The sequence below is a fragment of the Arachis stenosperma genome, chromosome 9 (assembly GCF_014773155.1).
Source record: "Arachis stenosperma cultivar V10309 chromosome 9, arast.V10309.gnm1.PFL2, whole genome shotgun sequence".
Taxonomy (NCBI): Eukaryota; Viridiplantae; Streptophyta; class Magnoliopsida; order Fabales; family Fabaceae; genus Arachis; species Arachis stenosperma.
Genome location: NC_080385.1, coordinates 9,211,384 through 9,219,782, shown reverse-complemented (window position 1 = coordinate 9,219,782; position 8,399 = coordinate 9,211,384). Strand labels below are relative to the sequence as shown.

At 36.5% G+C, this 8,399-nt stretch overlaps 1 long non-coding RNA gene across 1 annotated transcript; it reads left to right on the top strand.

The window, feature by feature from the left end:
• Positions 1-4,952: 4,952 nt before the first annotated feature.
• On the top strand, positions 4,953-7,371 carry LOC130948248 (uncharacterized). The gene is made up of 2 exons (XR_009072987.1): positions 4,953-5,501; positions 6,975-7,371. It is a non-coding gene; the product is annotated as an uncharacterized LOC130948248 (long non-coding RNA).
• Positions 7,372-8,399: the final 1,028 nt, after the last annotated feature.

Genomic DNA, 8,399 nt, shown 5'->3' with positions numbered 1-8,399 from the left:
AGATTAGGGGTAAAATTCAATATTTACCCGTTACTAGAGATCACCTAAACAACCAAAATCACAAAACTTGCTCAAAAACTAAACCTAAAAAATGCGCAGAACTTAGGGCACGAAACTGGAGAGTGAGATGAGAAATCTTACCAGATTTATTTCGATAGAAAGGAAGAGCTCGTCGAGAGCTTCGCGTGACCGCAAACGGCTCGTCAATCGGAGCTCCGGATCAAAAGTTATGGAGCTTTGAAGGAGGAGGTGAATAGTAACCAACCCTCACCTCTCCTCTCTTCTCAATCTGCGCCCCTCTCTCTTTGTGGGGAGGAAAATGAGCTGAAAAGCTCATTAAGTGAGCTTATATATGTTGGACCTTGGGCCCGGTTTGGGTCCGGTCCAATCTGTTAGCGTTTTTGGTCCATTTGGCTCACTTTGGGCCAAAACCTTTAAGATTAGTGCTCGGTTTTCAATTCTAAATTATTTTGTCCTTTCAAACAATAAATCATTTTTCAAAATCTTATTTTTCTCAAAACAGACAGGCTTGAATCGGTTCGACCGGTTTGGCTACCGGTTCTCGGTCTTTCGCAGAAAATACATTTTCTCACTCAGAAAAATCCATTGAAACCAAATTTCACATTTTTATTTTCAAATTAAAACTTCTAAATTTTGAATCTATTCCGGGCACTAAAATTATTTTATAAAACGGTTTTACGTAAAAACGCGGGTTCTTACAAATACTTGGTTACTTGCCACACAAACTACACAGATAATTAAAGAAATATCAAGTGAAAATCGACAGTACCTTTTCTCTCGATGTAAATAAACACCAATTGAGGGAGGTGTTGAAACAGTTGCACAAATTGTTGGACCAAAAATTGCTACAAGCTTCAATAGCATATCCATCGACAACTTTACATGCCTGCACTTTAACAACAAAAAAATAATATATGAATTTACAAAAGCATCCATTAGTCTATAGATAAGATTTATATCTAGTCTTGATTATTCAGATATTGGCTAGCGTGTTGCGCATGCAAATATAATGTAAATTTACCTTTCTGTTTTACCATCCAGCAATCCTGAGAGCACTAGAAGCAAACAAGCAAATTAATCTATGGTGAGGACATCCATCTTCTCCACAAGGACACTGATAACATCTGCTTGAACCTGCATCATATTGAAGTTATTTTTAGAACTATATATTCAATAAGAAAAATATGAATCTCTGGTTAGAAGAATTAGACACAAAACAAACAACAAGTCAACATAAGTGCAAGAGGCACTTCAAAAAGTACTCACAGATTGATTTGGCAACATTCTCAAATCATTAATGGCCCCTTCAACATTGTTGCAGTCCCAAAAATGCCACACTCCCAGCAAATACACATTATGACCACTAATTCATCAGTAACATTTATTATAAAGTTTCCAGTTTTTCTCATGTTTCTTTCTTTAATGCTGTGAAGCATACCAGAAAAACCAAATGTATAAGTTCCATGGCAATGAATAATACATAATCAACGAATGATATAGTAACTAGTAGAGACCTAGTAAGAAAACAAATAAAATTAAAAGCAACAACTAGTTAAAATTACCTGTAACCCTGTCAAGAATCAATGAAGATTACTCAAAGTTACATCATGATTTTTCATCAGATCTTCAATGATTTCCCCTTCGTTTGTAGATTTTGAATCCCCTATGCACAACTGAGACTCAACCTTTTGACAAACATACATGGGTAAACATGATTCACAGATTCAATTTAACTACATATAGGTGGTTCAACTTTTTAATAAATATTATATATGAGGATAAAAATGATTTGGTGGAACTACACCTAACCAAAATTTTGTAAGAGTAAGGGCTTCATGACAAACTTTGAACTTTCACATGCTTTCTTGACATATCCTTTCTTTACATATGGTTCATCAGTGATGCTGCTTGACCTTGTCTTTTGACATCTAAACATCAATGAAAATAAAGCAAGGAATACCAACTTTTTGCTGCATCATACCTAAGATCAGGGTTGTTCTATTCCAATAGTTTGCCAACAACAACAGCACCCTCAACTCCCGCATTGGTTGCAATTGTGTGCTGGGATGTTTTTCAATATAGTGGTACCTGCTTCATTTATTTATTTGATGTTAAATTAAATTGAATCTGACAACAGCTTTAACAATTTTGATTAGGTTAGATTGGGATTGGGATCGGGATCGAGTACCTTGCCGTACTTTTGAGAGAGGACGCGCACTTTCTCTGCAATTTCAGATATGATATGTTGCGCCACCGCCTTACCGTCGATTATGGAGCGACAGCGGCGCAAGTGTGACGGAGCGATGACATGCACGAGAGCAGCAGTGCGACGAGCAGGGGCAGCGGAGTGATGACCGGAGCTCCAGCAGCAGAGCAATGACGATAGCGCAGAGGTAGTGGAGCCACGACGATGTAGTGACAGCGGAGCAAAGATGGCGTGGCGGCAGTGGAGAGGGAAGATTGGTGAAACAGTGGAGCTGAAATAGAGAAGGCACAAATTGGGGTTAGTTAATTTTTGACGTAAAATGTATGAAACGAGGGATACAAGAAGTAAAAGCGGTTGTAATTTTTTGTTGATAAAAATCGATGGTAATGTCGTCGATTTTAGTTAAATAAAAAATCAACACGTTAACCGTCTATTTTATATAATAAATCTACATCATTCGTCTAATTTTAAAAAGAGATTTCCATTGACTAAATTTATCGACGACAAAAGCTGTCGATATTATAATTATTAAAATAGATGACCTGTTTGTCGATTTTTTTAAAAAAAAATTAACCCATTACTCTATCGACAGTGTGACGATAAAGGGAAGGTGTTAAAAGATTGCAAAAAAAATAGACGATATGGCCGTTGATTTTAATATTTTATTTCTAATAATTTCTTTTTCATTTTATCGACGACAAGCCATCCAAAAATATTGATGAAAAATCTGACCATCAATTTTTTGTGTCGATAATTACACTGTTTCTTGTAGTGAATAGACATAGAGGCATATAAACGAACACTTGGCATGCACATAGATAAAAGATGCAAAATCAACGCAACTAAGTAAAAGTTGATAATTCAAATTCAAGTCAATGCTATTCAACTAAATTTCAGCAAATGTTCAACAAAACAAATAGTTTTATAACATCAATTCACACAAATTCAGCATATTCAACACAAATTCAACAGCATTATCCATCAATTCAGTCAACTTCTAATACTTTCAACAATATAACACAAACTAATAATCCTAAAACTTACCTATCTTAACCACCTAAAACCCACTAAAATAAAAAATAACTCTAAATAAATTAACTAACTAAAATTAGAATAATGAAACAACCTAACCAAAACAAAATTTGAAGAAGAAAGAGAAACAGAGTTTAAAGAAAATTGGAATGCAGAACAAGGAGAGAACAGAGAAGATGTGAAGATGCAATGGCACTATGCTGTTGCCGAAGCTAGAGGTGGTGGAAGGGTGGTCGCCGAAGGCTGGAAAACTCGTCGAATGCTGGACAGTAGCGGCACGATGATAGCTAGTGGGGCGACGGTGGTTTGATGACACAAGAAGAAAGGAGAAGAGGGGAAGAAAGAGAAGAAGGAGGGGTCGACAGTGAGTTGACGGCGACGGAGAGGGGCTACGATGGTGGTGGTCTTGGCGGTGGCGGCAGATAATGGTGGTGATGGAGATAGTGGAAGAAGTGAGAGATAGGGATGGTGATGATGGTGGTGAATCTCGAATGAGGGGGAAGAGGGTTCATGATTTGAATTTACGCCCTATTATCGTTGGATTTACCGTCGAAAAAATTCGACGGTACACCATTGCGGGTAACCAAAATGCAACGTTTCACTAATTGGGGTTACCATCGGATTTTTCCGACGATAATTTCGACGGTAAAGGACGTGCCAGTTTAATTTTTTTTTCCCTCCAAATATTACCAATAGATTTACCATCGAAAACCTAAATCCACTGGTAATTACTTAACCTTACGAATTCGACGTCGTTACTGTCGGTAAATCCGCCGCTACTCTGTGACGTTAAATCCGACGGTATTCAACATTTTTTGAAATGAATAAAAAGAATAGAAATTCAAATTTTGTATTTTAGTCCAAATATAAAAAAAATCTACACTTTTATAAACTTATGAATTTGAAACGGAATAATAAACGATTTCTAAAAATTCACTAAAAATAATCATTTAACTCATTAGCATCTAAATAATTATTACCGAGATTTTTTATGTTAAAAAAATTAATATAAAGTATAGCCTTTTAAGATAGTATATAAACTCAAACTTCGATTTTTCAGTTAGAAGTTACGCATAACGTCATCAAAGCATTTGTTCTACACTTAATTTTACAAATCATAAGAAAATGATCATTTAATTGATATAATATTTTAATTATTTCTCAAATTATATCTTGTATAAATATAGTTGATGTTTTATATAATATTAATTTTGATTTAATGGGTCCGACTAATATTTTTACCGATTAACTACTAATAACTATCAGTATTTTTGCAAATCCATTATATTGATGAGGGTTTTTTTTGTTAGAGTCAATTTTGATATCTTTTATTTTTTTTACAGTATCTCTAAATTGGTAAGTTAAAAATTATTCTACTGTAGATATTTAAGCTTTATTTAAATATTTATTGTTAGTCAATAAATTAATACATGCATAAAACGAAATTCAAAAGAGTGAACTTTGATATTTATTCTCCTTGTTAGTAGGGGTGGCAGGAGTATCCGAACCCGCGGGTACCCGACCCGCCCCACCCGGACGGGGCAAGTTAAAACCCGACCCAGAGCGGGGCGGGTTTTGGCCAGGGCGGGTGGCTGAGCGGGGCGGGGCGGGGTCGGGGTCAGGGTAAACCCGCCCCGGAGTGCATAGTACATATACACACTTACAAATTTAGGGTTTCTCTTTCTCAATTCTCACAGCCGCAACCCTAACAGCTTCACTCCTTCAGGTTTGAGCCCCCAACCCTAAGTCAGAGAAGAGGTCACCTCTTCCTCTTCAGCCGCAACCCTCTTCCTCTCCCGCCGAGCCCATCACCGTCGCGACGCTACCTTCCCCCGAGCCCCTCGCCCACTTCTGCTTCCTCTTCAACCGCAACCCTCTTCCTCTCCCGCCGAGCCTTTCACCGCCGCGACCCTACCATCCTCCGAGTCCCTCGACTCCCTCGCTCACTTCCTCTTCCTCTTCAGCCGCAACCCTCTTCCTCTCCTGCCAAGCCGCTCACCGCCGCGACACTACCATCCTCCAAGTCCCTTGCTCACTTCCTCTTACTCTTCAGCCGCAAGCCTGCAACCCTCTTCCTCTCCCGCCGAGCCTCTCACCGCCGCGACGCTACCATCCTCCGAGCCCCTCGCCGAGTCTTCATCTGCTGAACAGTGAACCCCTCGCTGTGTCACTGTGCTGCCGTCCTGCGCTACCGAACCTCTGCGCTGCCCTCTTTGTCGCCGTCTTCCTCCTCTAGTAACTGGTAAGTTGCCCCTTTCTCTATCTCATGCTCTCTCTATTTTTTCCTGTAAGTGCTTGATCGATTTGAAATTGTTCAGATTTTGTGATTGTTCATATCGCATTTGGTGAGCCAATAATCATAATAATTGCCATATTAGTTTCATCGTTAGACAGCTCAACACTTATGTATGTTCCTTCTTCATTGAATTGGTTGATTTGCTGGTTGTTGATTGATTTTAGTAACTATAGACTGTAGATGAAATGAGATAGGTAGCTCTGTTTTGACTGCATATTGGTTGATGGAAATAAGCTTTGTAAGAAATGACATAGGTAGCTCTGTTTTGACTGCATATTGGTTGATAGAAATAAGCTTCGTAACCATTTTGTGGACTTGATAAGTTGCTCTTGCGTGCTTAGGAGTTAGGACTACGTGTTAGTGTGTGGTTTTATTGCTGTTGTAGGCTATTATTCTTCTTTTTCATTCCTTTGAAGTCATATATTCAACCTGTGCAGAATACTTTAAAAGGCTTAGCGTATCGGCATTGAGCTCTAATACTTTGTATTATTGATATTAATTGAACATTCAATTTGATAACAAACATAAAAGAGTAAGTTGTACTGGAACTTAAAAAGATTCAGCAGCTGTAACTGTTTTTGGATATTTCTGATGAATTATTTGGTTGATAAATGAAAAACCATAAGTGGAATGATTCAAAGGGTTTCAGATTTTTAATGTTTTAGTGATGTGAACATGATTAAGGACTAGATACCTATATAGCGCTGGAATGTTCATATTAACCTATCATGTCATGAGTTATGATAACTTAATCCACAGCTATGACAGTTTGCCAATTCTTAAATTTTGTTTTGTGTTTTTTTAATTATTTCCTCTTAATTGTTTTTTTCAGGAGGATCCATATTTCATTCTTTTGCTCTCAAAAGCTGCTCTATCTTATCCTATTATTGTACTCTAATTCTATTCCCCTGTTGATTCTTGGACTTGTGTACTTGAACCTGGATTCATCAGATTCTTCAGCTTCTCTAGATTCTGTTTGATTATATTTATTAATACAGTATATGTTTTGTTGGTAGAGGATGTTTCTTTTTCTGCATGTGTATTCTCTTCAAGCAATTTAGTTTGAGTGAATTAGATATCAAGCTATGTTGAGTGTTGCTTTCTTTGTTGTGTTTGAGCAAGTGATGGGAATTTTACCTATTTGGTATGCTTGATATTGATCTGATCATATCTTATTGTTGCCATGTTTTGCAACAGATTAGAATTTAGATATTGAAATTCTGCTTGTCACCCTTGTGTTATTACTAATTAGATTTATCATTATTTTCCCTTCAGAAACTGGCCTTAACTAGCATCATAATATAAAGCATGCTTTCCCAGTGACATTTATTTGTGGACAAGAATTTGTTACTTTATTGTTGTGATTCATTCTCCACACTTATATATCTCTAGTTTATATGCTTTGTGTTTTCAATGTAGGTTTGTTAAGGTAATTTTATGGCTAGCAATGCTAGAGAAGATACACAAAGCAATAATGTTGCTCCGACCGATAATGAAATTGAAGTTGAGAGTAATATTCATTTATGTTAATTTTTTACATCATAGTAATTAATATATTAATTGCCATCTCTTTTGATTTTTAGGTTTGAATCTTGATCTTCAAAACTTTAATGATGATGAAGATGTGGAAAGTGATCAAGAATAAGGATTGAAGACTTTTTTATATTTTAATGATGTAATTTCTTTATGTTTGTATTTTAATTTAGTTATTTGACATTGTATGAACTCTTTTTTAATTTTAAGTTATTTGAGATTGTATGAATCTTATATTTGTATTTTAATTTAGTTATGAATTTTAAGTTTGTATCTTGATTTATATATGAATGTGTAAAATTTAAAATGTCATTTACTTTTTATAGGGGCGGGGCAGGTACCAGTGGGGGCGGGTTAGGGTAGAGTAGCCTACTACCCGCGGGTAGTGGCAGGACGGGTAGTAGTGGAGTACAAGGAGGGCGGGGCGGGGTCGGGTAGGGCAAAAACCCGCCCCTACCCGCCCCACTGCCATCCCTATTGTTATGTGAATCAAGCTTGTGGACTCCACGAACAAAAAAGAAAACAACTTAGTTGACCCAATGATTAATACTTCAAAAAGTTTTCATAGTCTATGCACACATCTCATGGACCCTTGACGATTTTCTATTCAAATAAAAGCCCAATAGATCAACATCGGATGAAGAAAAAAGAGCACTTCTCAGTTGGGTGAATCATTGGTGCCAGAGATTATTCGAGATTCCAATAGCAGACAACTATAACTATGGCTAAGATATGGAGTTTATATGTGGGGTTGAAGATGACAAGTGAATTCTATCATCAAAATGAATTCTTTGTTTGCGATCCAACTGATTAACAGTGCCTTTGTACAGCATCACTCCTCCACCTCTTTGATGGCAATTCAGTCCCTACTTGCGAAGCCTGAAAACTAAAAACTTCAGCATGCATCATCATGTCTTTAGAGAGGCTAACCAAGTCTTCTCATTCAGCTTTGAATGAATTGCAGTGCTTCAATGAGGCTTCTTTCCTTTATCCTAGGGCTTTTGTTGTTTAGTCATTTTCTTTTTCTTTGTGCTTGTGGCCCCGTACCTTATCAAAAAACTAGCGTGATAACCCGTGCAATGCACGGGATTCACAAAATTTAAACCTTTTTAAAAAAAATACTAAGAATATAACTAAAATGTATTCTATAAAAATAAATATGTTGTATTAATTTTGAATAATTACAAAATTATCATTAGACTAAAATAAAAAAATAGATTACAACAATTATTCAATATGTCAATAAATATATAACATATTTTGTAAGATTATAAAAATTAATAAAATATTCAAACAATTGCTAAACACTAA